We start from the raw sequence: 14378 nt of genomic DNA, 5'->3' as shown, positions 1-14378 counted from the left end.
CTATGCATGGAAGGGAGCCTCATACCTCATCCCAATAAATCCAAACAATATATCTCCAACTGAGTTTTTCATTTGATTGATCCAAAACCAAATCCATCCTCCACCAATATTACCCAGGCCAAGAGCAAATTTGATGGAAGGAAAGCAGCATGGAAGGGGACATTTGTCTTATCTAATAGCAGCCGAAACATCTTGTTTCTGTAAATTTGATAAAATTCTAGACTCCACTGCTTAAGAGTCTCCTGGTTGCCTGGTAAATATGGAAAGAATAGTCTCTTTAGCTGCACTGATCGGGGCTACTCTCTAGTTGCGGTGCACAGACCTCTCGTCGCAGTGCCTTCTCTTGTTGCAGAGCACAGTCTCTAGGGCACGTGGCTGTCAGTAGTTGTGGTTCCTGGGCTCTAGAGCACAGTCTCAGTAGTTGCGGCATGGGGGCTTAGTTGTTCCACAGCATGTGGGATCGTCCCAGATCAGGGATCGAATCCATATCTCCTGGATTGGCAGGTGGATTCTTTACCACTGAGCCACCAGGGAAGCCCTGGATATGCTTGTCTTAGTTCTGGTTCTCCTCTTGAGGAGAAATCCTAGCCTCCAAGAACTACGGCTCCCCTCTGTTTTCAACATTCTAGTATTTTCCAGCCCCACGTCTACAATCTGTCTCAACCATGCATGCATGTACACACACAAGGTGAGGCAAACCCAGGCTGCCCTGCCCACTACTAGGCCTAATTCTGGAGTTGAGATTCTAAATTTATATGGATTTCACATTAGGTTAGATATTCCCATTTAACATTTTGTAATAAATAGGTTGATTCCTGGGTTTCCAATCTGCCTTACTTTTGATTTAATGTCTCAATATGTGCAAACATTGAGAAGGAGAGAGTGTGTCTCATCAATTTCTTGATCTGAAGCCATGATTTCCCCATTTAAGTTAACACTGCTGTTCAGTCACTCAGTTGTGTCTAACTCTTTGTGACCCCATGGACTGCAGCACATCAGGCTTCCCTGTCCTTCACCATCTCCCAGAGTTTGCTCAAACTCATGTCAGTGGTGCCATCCAAACAAAACGCCCTCTGTCATCCCCTTCTCCTCCTGCCTTCACTCTTTCCCAGCATCAGGGTCTTTTCTAATGAGTTGGCTCGTCATAACAGGTGGCCAAAGTATTGGTGCTTCACTAAGTTGACGTAGTAAGGGTCTTGAATACATTAAACCAGTTACTATTTGGACTTTAGAAAAGCACCTCTGTCAGAGTATCAGTTTTCTCACATTTCTCATCTTGCTCTTCATTTGTTACACATACTTTCTCTTTAATCTCCCATGATTGCTTCAAAACCATATTCTGAGAAACATCAGCAATCAACTGACATGACGACTCTCTCATTATATGGATCCATCCTGCATCCAGTCACCTATGAAGTAATTTACATTAAAAAAAAACACACTGTGTAGCAGAACATATAATATTTTTAGGAGAAAGATGATTCTATACCTAGAGAAACAAAATGTTGGCATTTCAGATTTGTCTCTGAGCCAGTCCTCTCTGAGACACCTGGCTGAATCCTATGGAAAAAAAAAAAGGTTGAACTAAGTGAAAATGAAATAGATTTTGATGAAAATCTTTGTAAACTTTCCAAGACAAACAAGTATGCTTTAGTATCTTATTGCCAAAATACTAAGGGAAGATGAGCAACTTTTTGGAGTGACTTTTAGATGGAACACAACTAAGATTTTGAGCAGAGGGAAATGCAAGTAAGAGGCATGAGTATTCCACAGAGAGGATGCAGCTACTCAGGAGTGCATAACTCCACTGTGGTGATAACTGGATGGACAGTCTGAGGCTTCTGAAAAGTGATATGAGGACTCGTCATTTGGGGGCAGGAGGCAGAAACTATAAATATCTCATCATCAATGAACAAGAATTCCTTACACATACAATGTACTTTATGAGTATTTCAGTAATGGTAGGGTGTGAGAATTCACAGTTGGAGACTAGATTCAGAAAAAATACAGACTATTATAGTTTATTGTATAATAGATAGTTATAGATATTGCTGATCCATAAAACCCGGTTCTTCCTTGAAGGGAAAGAGGCCTTCAGAATATCCTTTCTGCCTGAAGGCAGAGTTTAAATTCTTCTATTAAACGTTCTCTCTCCTGACTATTATTCCATCAATCTGTTTGCTATGTCTATTTTGTTGTTGTTGTTTAGTCGCTAAGTTGTGTCCAACTCTTTTTGCTACCCCATGGACTGTAGGGTGCCAGGCTCCTCTGTCCATGGGATTTTCAAAACAAGAATACTGGAGTGGGTTGCCATTTTGTTCTCCAAGGCATCTTCTGGACCCAGAGATTGAACTGGCATCTCCTGTGTCTCCTGCATTGGCAGGCAGATTCTTTACCATTGCACCTATGAAAGTGGGAAGTCCTACTGTGTCTGTTAGAATCTTCAAGGAATTGGAGAAAAATAATTATAGGATCATCATGATCAACGATCAATTATATATCATCATTAGATGATTCTAATGGTATTAATAACTGAGACCCTACTATGTCTAGGGTGTTAAAGCCTGATTTCTTCAATAAATTCCAAGTTCCCTATCAGATCAGATCAGATCAGTCGCTCAGTTGTGTCCGACTCTTTGCGACCCCATGAATCGCAGCACGCCAGGCTTCCCTGTCCATCAGCAATTCCCAGAGTTCACTCAGACTCACATCCATCCAGTCAGTGATGCCATCCAGCCATCTCATCCTCTGTCGTTCCCTTCTCCTCCTGCCCCCAGTCTCTCCCAGCATCAGAGTCTTTTCCAATGAGTCAACTCTTCGCATGAGGTGGCCAAAGTACTGGAGTTTCAGCTTTAGCATCATTCCTTCCAAAGAAATCCCAGGGCTGATCTCCTTCAGAATGGACTGGTTGGATCTCCTCGCAGTCCAAGGGACTCTCAAGAGTCTTCTCCAACACCACAGTTCAAAAGCATCAATTCTTCGGCGCTCAGCCTTCTTCACAGTCCAACTCTCACATCCATACATGACCACAGGAAAAACCATAGCCTTGACTAGATGGACCCTTTTTGGCAAAGTAATGTCTCTGCTTTTTAATATGCTATCTAGGTTGGTCATAACTTTCCTTCCAAGAAGTAAGCGTCTTTTAATTTCATGGCTGCAGTCACCATCTGCAGTGATTTTGAAGTCCAGAAAAATAAAGTCTGACGCTGTTTGCACTGTTTCCCCATCTATTTCCCATGAAGCAATGGGACCGGATGCCATGATCTTCGTTTTCTGAATGTTGAGCTTTAAGCCAACTTTTTCACTCTCCATTTTCACTTTCATCAAGAGGCTTTTGAGTTCCTCTTCACTTTCTGCCATAAGGGTGGTGTCATCTGCATATCTGAGGTTATTGATATTTCTCCCGGCAATCTTGATTCCAGCTTGTGTTTCTTCCAGTCCAATGTTTCTCATGATGTACTCTGAATATAAGTTAAATAAGCAGGGTGACAATATACAGCCTTGACATACTCCTTTTCCTATTTGGAACCAGTCTGTTTTTCCATGTCCAGTTCTAACTGTTGCTTCCTGACCTGCATACAAATTTCTCAAGAGGCAGGTCAGGTGGTCTGGTATTCCCATCTCTTTCAGAATTTCCCACAGTTTATTGTGATCCACAGAGTCAAAGGCTTTGGCATAGTCAATAAAGCAGAAATAGATGTTTTTCTGGAACTCTCTTGCTTTTTCCATGATCCAGTGGATGCTGGCAATTTGATCTCTGGTTCCTCTGCCTTTTCTAAAACCAGCTTGAGCATCAGGAAGTTCACCGTTCACATATTGCTGAAGCCTGGCTTGGAGAATTTGGAACATTACTTTACTAGCGTGTGAGATGAGTGCAATTGTGTGGTAGTTTGAGTACTCTTTGGCATTGCCTTTCTTTGGGATTGGAATGAAAACTGACCTTTTCTAGTCCTGTGGCCACTGCTGAGTTTTCCAAATTTGCTGGCATATTGAGTGCAGCACTTTCATAGCATCATCTTTCAGGATTTGGAATAGCTCAACTGGAATTCCATTACCTCCACTAGCTTTGTTCATAGTGATTCTTTCTAAGGCCCACTTGACTTCACATTCCAGGATGTCTGGCTCTAGGTGAGTGATCACACCACTGTGATTATCTGGGTCGTGAAGCTCTTTTTTGTACAGTTCTTCTGTGTATTCTTGCCATCTTTTCTTAATATCTTCTGCCTCTATTAGGTCCATACCATTTCTGTCCTTTATCAAGCTCATCTTTGCATGAAATGTTCCTTTGGTATCTCTGATTTTCTTGAAGAGATCCCTAGTCTTTTCCATTCTGTTGTTTCCCTCTATTTCTTTGCATTGCCTATACCCCAAAGCAAAACCCTTGCCTAATATATAATGGGTTCTTAAGACATAACTGTTGATTGGTAAATAAATGTAGGTCATCAAGTTATTTCTAAATTTACCATTCAATTTCTTCTTATTCATAATGTATACATAGAATTTCTAATTTAAACTATGGATGAATGTTTAAATTAGAATATAATTATGTGTCATTTTAGTTAACTGAAGAGACCCTATTGAATGACTCACATACTCAGGAATGAAATACTCAAAAATAGGTTGCTACTTCAGATAAATTGTGAACTGGAGATACTTTTTTTTTTTTTTCCAGATAGCAGTGACTAACATCTCTTTTTTTTTTTTGGCCAACAAGGAGATATTTCCCATATGATGCATTTTATGCTTGTCCTTTTTGACATTCTTTTTGATCCTGATAAAATTAAAAGGTATCTTAGTAGTACTTATGAGCTTATAAGGGCTTAAGATATCAATCTGCATAGAATATGTTCAACTTATTAAGACATGCCATCAAAGAAAGACAGAGGCTTAAGTGATAAAATAATTGAAATCATAAGTGTATTACAACAGAGGTAAACACATAGCCCAATGTCTCTTCAATAGAAGAGTTTGTCTTCTACTTGTTCATTACTGTGTGCTGGAAATAATATTTAAATAGATAGCATTTTACAGGTGTAAGAGATCTTTGAGTTCACTTCCCTAATGGCTCAGACAATAAAGACTCTGCCTGCAATGCAGGAGACCCAAGTTCAATCCCTGGAAATGGCAACACACTCTGGTATTCTTGCCTAGAGAATATCATGGACGAGAAGCCAGGTGGGCTACAGCCCATGGGGTCACAAAGAGTCAGAGAAGACTGAGCTGCTAACACTTTCACTTTTCAATGTCCTAAGCACTCAGTGGGATCCCACACACATATTTCATAATGACTGAGTACTAAGTGCTTTAACAATGTCAGATAATCCTTAGACTTCTTTGGCCTCTCTTGGGTTAGGTATGGCATCTTTAGAAAACACAAAAACACAAAAAATTGTCTTTAGTTGGTGGAGATTTATAGAAATGTTCTTATCTCTGACTTGATAAAAATATTTTGCTCTCTTTTCATTTATTTCACAATGTTTTACAAAGAGGCAAAGATTTCAAGTGTCTGTGATCAGAATGTAACTATACAAACATCAGCTTTTGACTCTATCTTTTGTTCCCAGTTTTAATTTTGGGCTCCAAAATCACTGCAGATGGTGACTGCAGCCATGAAATTAAAAGATGCTTACTCCTTGGAAGAAAAGTTATGACCAACCTAGACAGCATATTGAAAAGCAGAGACATTACTTTGCCAACAAAGGTCCGTCTAGTCAAGGCTATGGTTTTTCCAGTGGTCACGTATGGATGCGAGAGTTGGACTGTGAAGAAAGCTGAGCACCGAAGAATTGATGCTTTTGAACTGTGGTGTTGGAGAAGACTCTTGAGAGTCCCTTGGACTGCGAGGAGATCCAACCAGTCCATTCTGAAGGAGATCAGCCCTGGGATTTCTTTGGAAGGAATGATGCTAAAGCTGAAACTCCAGTACTTTGGCCACCTCATGCGAAGAGTTGACTCATTGGAAAAGACTCTGATGCTGGGAGGGATTGGGGGCAGGAGGAAAAGGGGACGACAGAGGATGAATTGGCTGGATGGCATCACTGACTTGATGGACGTGAGTTTGAGTGAACTCCGTGAGATGGTGATGGACAGGGAGGCCTGGCGTGCTGCAATTCATGGGGTCGCAAAGAGTCGGACACGACTGAGCGACTGAACTGAACTGAACTGATGATTACTCTGGAATACTTTCATTAAGCTATTTTTCCTAAGGTTTTATACATCTTAAGTTTGTTAAAATGAAAAAAAAAAAATATGTTAACCCAAGAATAAGATCATGGCATCTGGTCCCATCACTTCATGGCAAGTAGATGGGGAAACAATGGAAACAGGGACAGATCTTATTTTGGGGGGGGACTCCAAAATCACTGCAGATGGTGACTTGCAGCCATGAAATTAAAAGACACTTGCTCCTTGGAAGAAAAGTTATGACCCACCTAGATAGCATATTAAAAAGCAGAGATATTATTTTGCCAACAAAGTTCCATCTAGGCAAAGCTACGGTTTTTCCAGTAGTCGTGTATGGATGTGAGAGTTGGACTATAAAGAAAGCTGAGCACCGAAGAATGTATGTTTTTGAACTGTGGTGTTGGAGAAGATTCTTGAGAGTCCCTTGGACTGCAAGGAGATCCAACCAGTCCATCCTAAAGGAAATCAATACTGAATATTCATTGCAAGGACAGATGCTGAAGTTGAAGCTGCAATACTTTGGCTGCCTGATGCCAAGAGCTGACTAATTTGAAAAGACCCTGATGCTGGGAAAGATTGAAGGCAGGAGGAGAAGGGAATAACAGAGGATGAGATGGTTGGATGGCATCACCAACTCAATGGACATGAGTTTGAGTAAACAACAGGAGTTGTTGATGGACAGGGAAGCCTGGCGTGCTGCTGTCTGTGGGGTCACAAAGAGTTGGACACGACTGAGAACTGAACTGAACTGAACTGAACCCAAGCATTAGCAACATGATGCTTATTGCTTTCCTCTGAAACATGACGTAACAAGTATTTAACATGAATAACATTGATAAAATGAAGCCTTCACAATACCGTTAGATCCAGCCTTCAGAACATACACTTATTTAGTGCTGCTGCTGCTAAGTCACTCAGTCGAGTCTGACTCTGTGCGACTCTATGGATAGCCGCCCACCAGGCTCCTCTGTCCACGGGATTCTCCAGGCAAGAATACTGGAGTGGGTTGCCATTTCCTTCTCCTTATTTAGTGCTACTTTGGGCAAAAAGGATTCTATAGGAATTTAATCTATGCTATGGTGGCTCAGTGGTACAGAATCCACCTGCAATGTGGGAGACCCAGGTTTGATCCCTGGGTTGGGAAGATCCCTTGGAGAAGGGCATGGCAACTCACTCCAGTGTTCTTCCCTGGAGAATCCCATGGACAGAAGTGCCCGGTGGGCTGCAGTCCATGGAGTCACAAAGAGTTGGACAGGACTGAGCAACTAAGCACATAGTAACTCAAATATTAAAATATCTTCACATAAATGGTCAGTAATGATGGCAGTGATTATAAACCAGTGTTTCATAGAATGTTATGTTCTTTTCCATCAAGAGATTCAAAGTTTTTTTTTTTTATTGAACCATATACTGACAATGAAGTTAAACTGTACTTTTGTCTATATTGGCAAGAATTTGAAATGACAGTTGTGTTCAAAAGGCAATAAACCCCAGAGAGAACACAAAGAAACATGCCCAAAGGCCTCAGTACATTTGTATATTTACCAGTGTTTCTCCCACATCAAATTACTTTCCTGTTTTTATTTTTCCTCCATCAAAGATGTGTGATTAATAGCTCTGAAAAATTCATGTCTGAGGAATACCTATAGGAAAGTATTTCCCTGGAGAGGTACAGAGCACACAGAAAGATTCCAGTTATTCTTTGTTTATATTGGTGTGATGCTTTTGCTTTAAATGTTGAATTTTCTAATTTTAATTATACTGTTTAAAAATATTTGAATGTACATATTATTCAAATCAACATCAAAGTGTTATACATAGACCTAGAAAGCACCCCAAAATAATACACATTCTAGTTGATGGTTCAGGTTTATACTACTCTTACCAAACTACCCATTTCATCCTTGGTCATAATGCTTAAAATGGGATTATTTCAGAGTGAAGTAAGCCAGAAGGAAAAACATAAATACAGTATACTAACGCATATATATGGAATTTAGAAAGATGGTAACAATAACCCGGTGTACGAGACAGCAAAAGAGACACTGATGTATAGAACAGTCTTATGGACTCTGTGGGAGAGGGAGAGGGTGGGAAGATTTGGGAGAATGGCAATGAAACATGTAAAATATCATGTAGGAAACGAGTTGCCAGTCCAGGTTCGATGCATGATGCTGGATGCTTGGGGCTGGTGCACTGGGACGGCCCAGAGGGATGGTATGGGGAGGGAGGAGGGAGGAGGGTTCGGGATGGGGAACACATGTACACCTGTGGCAGATTCATTTTGATATTTGGCAAAACTAATACAATTATGTAAAGTTTAAAAATAAAATAAAATTGGAAGAATAAAAAAAAAATTAAAAAAAAAATGGGATTATTTCTTTACAAAATGTTGTCATATGTGATGACTGAGAACATACATTATTTTTAAAATAGAAACTGAAATTCATTTGATCGCTAAAGTAACCAAAAGGAGAGAAACCTACAAAGAGGTAAAATCTGTGAGCTCTGTATATAAATCCAATAGAGTCTTGTGGGGAAAATCGTGACCTTTATCCGCTGCCTGATTTTGGCCAGATCTTGTCGTGCCTGTTCATATATTTAAGCCATCTTAAAAATGATGTTTCTTATCAAAAGTGCTTTCTAAAAACAGCAGGGAAATATTAGTAGTTAGATGAGCTGGATATCTCTTTGCCATCTGTGTTATCTATTGTATGAGTGACTCTTCACACACCCAGCTTATATTTTCATAATTGGCCCTCTAATCTAAATACCAAATGATCAGCCACGAATGCCAGCTTGACTGGGATGAGAATTACAAGCATATGTACAGTACCTCGGGTTATTATTGTCAGAACACTACAAAATATGTCTGTGACTCTTGTATATAATTATACCCTGGACTCATTATAGCTAGAAATGATGCTGTCTTTTATTCAAGTCAGGATTCCTCTGGACCCAGTGTAAATGTTGCTCAGCTCTATTAAGTCATTCAGAACATAGATGACACTGCAGAAGGTTGTTTCAGAACAATCGCAACTAAATTGGCAGATTCAAGAACATAGGGGAGTGAATCAGTGCTAGGTTGAGAAAGAAAATTACACTCAGTGACTTTGTCTAGTTAGTGACAAGACTCATCAAAGCATATTCCAATTTTTCTCTACACATACAGGGGCAGTTCCTTTGCAGCTGATGTGTAATATGTTGGTATTTTGCGTTTCAGTGATATGATATAGTAACTATTTGGTTTTAAGAATGAATCTGCTTATGGTTGTAGTTGGTCAGGATAGAATGGGATATTAAAGAGATGGTGACTTTTTTTTTTTTTTTTAATCATCTCAATCATCAAACCAGGCAATCCTAAAGGAAATCAGTCCTGAATATTCATTGGAAGGACTGATGCTGAAACTCCAATACTTTGGCCACCTGATGAGAAGAACTAACCATTGGAAAAGACCCTGATGCTGGGAATCATTGAAGGTGGGAGCAGAAGGGGACAACAGAAGTTGAAATGATTGGAAGACATCACCGACTCAATGAACATGAGTTTGAGTAAGCTCTAGGAGTTGGTGATGGACAGGGAAGCCTGACGTTCTGCAGTCCATGGGGTTGGACACGACTGAGTGACTGAACTGAACTGAATCATCTACAATTGCCAAATTCAAAGTGCTAGACAATGTTAAGTTACTGAATCTAGACAACATTAAGTTATGAATCTAGACAACGTCAAGTTACTGAAATAGAGTGTCCTATGACCCATCTCAATTAAGATCTATTTCTACTTTTTATTTATTTGTTGTGACTGTTTTAATTCAGATCTTCTCATGATTGGCCCATTCTTACCCTTACTGTCTTAGTTCAGTTTATTTTTTTTTTCTTTTTTTTTTAAATTTTATTTTATTTTTAAACTTTACATAATTGTATTAGTTTTGCCAAACAGTTTAAAGAACATCTCCTCAAGGATGTCTTCCTTCCCTGATGTTCTTTTAAAATTCCTTCTGCAAACCACCAACTCCTAGTATACCATGTTGTTCCCTTCACATCATTTATTATAATCTATTTATTTAAATTATCACTTTAGTCTCACCACATTATAATGCAAGATCTTTGTATAAGGGCAGGGTTTTGTTTTTTCTTTTTAATCACAGCTATATTTCCAAGACCTAGCATGGGGCTGCACATATCGTCAAAGCTCAGAAAATATTGTTAAGTGAATAAATGTCTGTATAAATAAACATTTGAAGAACATTAACCCTCAACAAGTGGATTGATGCTATGGTGATAGGTAGTGTATTAATCCCTAGTAAGTTAGCCGTAAGTATTATATAATCAGTTGTATATCACTGGTTCTAAACCTTTAAAAGTATTTTGGAACTTTTACAAAACTGAACATTGTTGCTATGTTTGAAACTGTTTTATTGTCTTGAACCAAGCAGAGACATTTTTTTAAAAATTGTCTTGATCTTACCTTTAATTTTATCCTTGTTGTAATTCAAGGAAGATTTTTTTCCTGACTTCTTTTTCTTAACTGAATAAAGAGGCTGATAGTTTGATACCAGTTCAGCTCATGACCAATTTCCTTTTAGCATTTAATTTTATCCTCATGTCTGCAATATTACGGTTCTTGCTAATCTTCATATCCAGAGCCCCAGGAGAAAATCCATTTAATTGATCACCTTTGATTGTTCTTGGGTCTGAGTATTAGAAAAATGATGATTGTATTAATGTTTCAAATGAAATATTTTTCTCTCAAATGTCATATATCTCTTCCTATTCATATAGATTATATCTCAGTAGTCTCACTGGGGCAACTTTTATTTTTTTTTTCCAAAAAAATATACCTTATAAATAATGAAATGATACAATCATGAAAAAATAGAGTTGAAAGAGATCTTAGCCATTTGGACTGCTTTTCAGATGAGGAAGTGAAGGTCTGGTGATATTTAATAAATTTCTCAAAGTCACAGAGTTAGGTAGTGGAAAATTCAGGGCATCCTGTTCTTTCCATTAAAATATTACTCTGGTTGTACAATATTACCTTAATAATACATTTACTGTGAAGGGTTATTTATTCTATTAAGAGAGAGGAGTACAAAAACAAGGCAAAATCTTACAACATCTTTGCAATTGTGTCTTATGTTTTATGATTTTGTACATGACACTTAAATTGCTTGCTCTATCAGGTACATTCAGAGCTCTTTTATCAACCCTGCAAAACCCTGTTTCATCATGACCATTGTATTGCGAGGCCCCTTGGGCATCTATTCTGCATCTAATTAGAGTTATTTCCATTTAAAATGGATGCATTTTGTGCATACCTTCCAGATACTATAATCACAGCAAATATTATCTATAATTTATTATGCACAAGAGTCTAAACATCTTTAAATATGCTAGTTTATATTTATAGAGCAGAAGCAGTATCTGTTACAACCCTGCATCTCCTCCTAGTGCCTAGTAAAATTACAGAAAATTGCAAGAAATTACAGGGAAAAAAAATGAATGATTTGCAGGAAAGATTGTGAAGCAGCTCTCTTCCTGTCTCCCTCTAATTCTACACATTTATTCAATGCAGTTAGAGTTTTTTCCCCCTGCACTTGAATGAAAACGTAGGCAAGTTCCAGGAGTTCCCTTGGCAAGCTTTTGTAATAAAATGTGCTACAGCCATGTTATATCACAGAACAGTCTCAATTCAGTAATTTTAATGCTTTATAAAACATTCTTTTGGAAGAATGTCTACAAGAGGCTGAAGCCCATTCCTTAGGTCAGAAGTATGTTTTCCTATGATACATCACAGCTATTTTTAGTAAGTAACCTTTAGCTTTTAAGAATATAGGTATTCTTTTATGAGCTAAATGGTATGTACAGCCTCATATATTGCCCAGTCTGTTCCATAGAACTTACTATGGGAAAGGCGCCTTGGATCCTCTGAGTTCCTTTGTTATCACTGACAAATGTCTAAGTTGTTAGGGAAAACTAATAAAGGAAATATAGTTTTCACCATGGGGACAGAATACCTCCTTATAATGCTTCTAGTACACTCTTCTCAAAAACAGTATTTTTATACTGGACTGACAGAATCATTTTTTAATGATATCAAGCTAAAGCCTAGTGAGGTAATCTTTCTAAATTACCTTTCCACTATCATTTTGTTCATTTCCTGGTTTCTCAAATATGGGTAGCTGAAGGTTTGTTAATTTTGATCATGACATAGGTGACCTGCAAGAACTTCAGACAGTCAAATAACAAGTGTCATAAAATCTAATCATGGATTGGCACCTGGAAAATAAATAACTAGATGTCTTAGGGTTTTATCTTCAAGTTGTTTTTTAAAATTTGTAAAAAAAAATTGATTATTGTTTTGATACTGAAGTGTCTATCAGTATTATATAAAACTCATCTCAAATGCTACCTGCTTGAGAAAACTCTGTCTTACTAATAGAATTAGTATATCAACACCTTATTCTAATTTTGTGCTTTCCCCATACTTCAAGCAAATTATTACAGGTTTTTATAATTTATTATCTTCATTTAATTTCCCATTTAAAAGCTGTGACTGTATCATTTTTGACTTTATACTTCTGACATGTATCTCAGATACTGGTATATATTTTGCCTTAGCAGACCACAAATCAGGCACCAAATGATAATTTAAAATAGATACATAGAGTTCTATGTCAGAAGTAGATTGCTCAAGATCAAAAGAAAGGTAAACAATATCTGCACAAGTTATATAAATATAAAATGTCAGTTTCCTATTTATTTTACATCCCAATCAGATGAGCAGTTGTTAAAAATATAGTTGTGTGAATTTAGGACAATGGTAATACCAACACTTTCACTTTCAAAGGCCAAATGATAAAGAACAAGTTTGAAAAATAGAAATCACCTTTAAAGAACACACATGATAAGCTACCATTTTTCAGTAAGGAGTTGTTTTGTTCCGTAGATGAATAGAAGAAGACAAAAAAAATAGACTTGACTTCTTATACTTATATCTAGTTAATGGATCATCTCACTAGATAAAATGCTTTTGACAGTCAATGCAGTGCTCTGTATATAAATCAATACTTATCCTTAATTTTGTAATTTCCCATTTTATTCTCCATAGGCAAATAAATATTTGACTTTGCAGCATCCAATATTTTCTCTTGGAATGCTCTTTGCTATCAAAGTTCATTATGTAGTTACCAAATATATTTTGTCACCAGAGCATTCTCCTTTGAGTAATTTCTGGTGAGAAAATATTGCACTGATTCCAGCATTTATTCTATATAGAAATTGCAAGTTTCAACATAATGCATCTGGCCAGAAAGATTCTCTAAGGAAATAAAAGAAAATAGCAATCATTTCAAAAGAATCCTCAAAATTTGACCAGATGCCATTTAAAAGATTAAAGAACTCCATGTATTTGATCAAGTAGTAAATAAACGTTGCAGCTATTTGGCACAATATCTTTTGCATGTATCTACTTAAATAAAGGTAATATTTAGGCTTGTATGAAAAAGTAAGGAGGCATCATATTAGAAATATTTAGGAGTTACTGAGCTTATCCTAATATTGGGGACTGTTGCATGTAATTGAGGAAAAATTGTATAAAATTCTTTTATTTGCATATGGATACTTTCAATTTTTCAGTTAAGTCCTCTACATCATTGAAAATTACTTAAATATATCAGATGCAGACATTCCTAACATATTGAAACACATTCTAAAAAGTCCTTTTGCACAGTATTTTTTTGCTTTTGCTCACTACAAAAAGTGTGCATCAAAAAATGTTCTAAATCACTAATTCACATAATTGTTTAAATATGTATTTAATATTTCTTTGCTTTGCTCATATGGATATGATGGTGAAAGTTATCAAATAGCTTAGCGACGTTTGAATTTTACATCTGTGTTAATTTCATTACCTGCCTGTTGTAAGGTCTGCTAATGAATATAATTTGGCTTCAAGTGAGCATGACTTTCTTTTCTAAGTCATTCAGAAGCCATCCAGATATTAATTTGTTCTAGGATCTTTTCTCTTGCAATGTCATATTTATTGGTGTTATTGGGCGAATTGATGTGCTTTGCCAGTTTTGAACTTCTGTGTCTATTTTTGGTACTGTTATGATTACTCAGTCAGTAGAGCATCAGACTTTTAATCTGAGGGTCCAGGGTTCAAGTCCCTGTTTGGGCGGTTGCTTTTCCCT

This window comes from Bos indicus x Bos taurus, chromosome 24 (assembly GCF_003369695.1).
Source record: "Bos indicus x Bos taurus breed Angus x Brahman F1 hybrid chromosome 24, Bos_hybrid_MaternalHap_v2.0, whole genome shotgun sequence".
NCBI classification, from domain to species: Eukaryota; Metazoa; Chordata; class Mammalia; order Artiodactyla; family Bovidae; genus Bos; species Bos indicus x Bos taurus.
The sequence above is the reverse complement of the archived record's forward strand: the minus strand, read 5'-3'. Positions refer to the sequence as shown.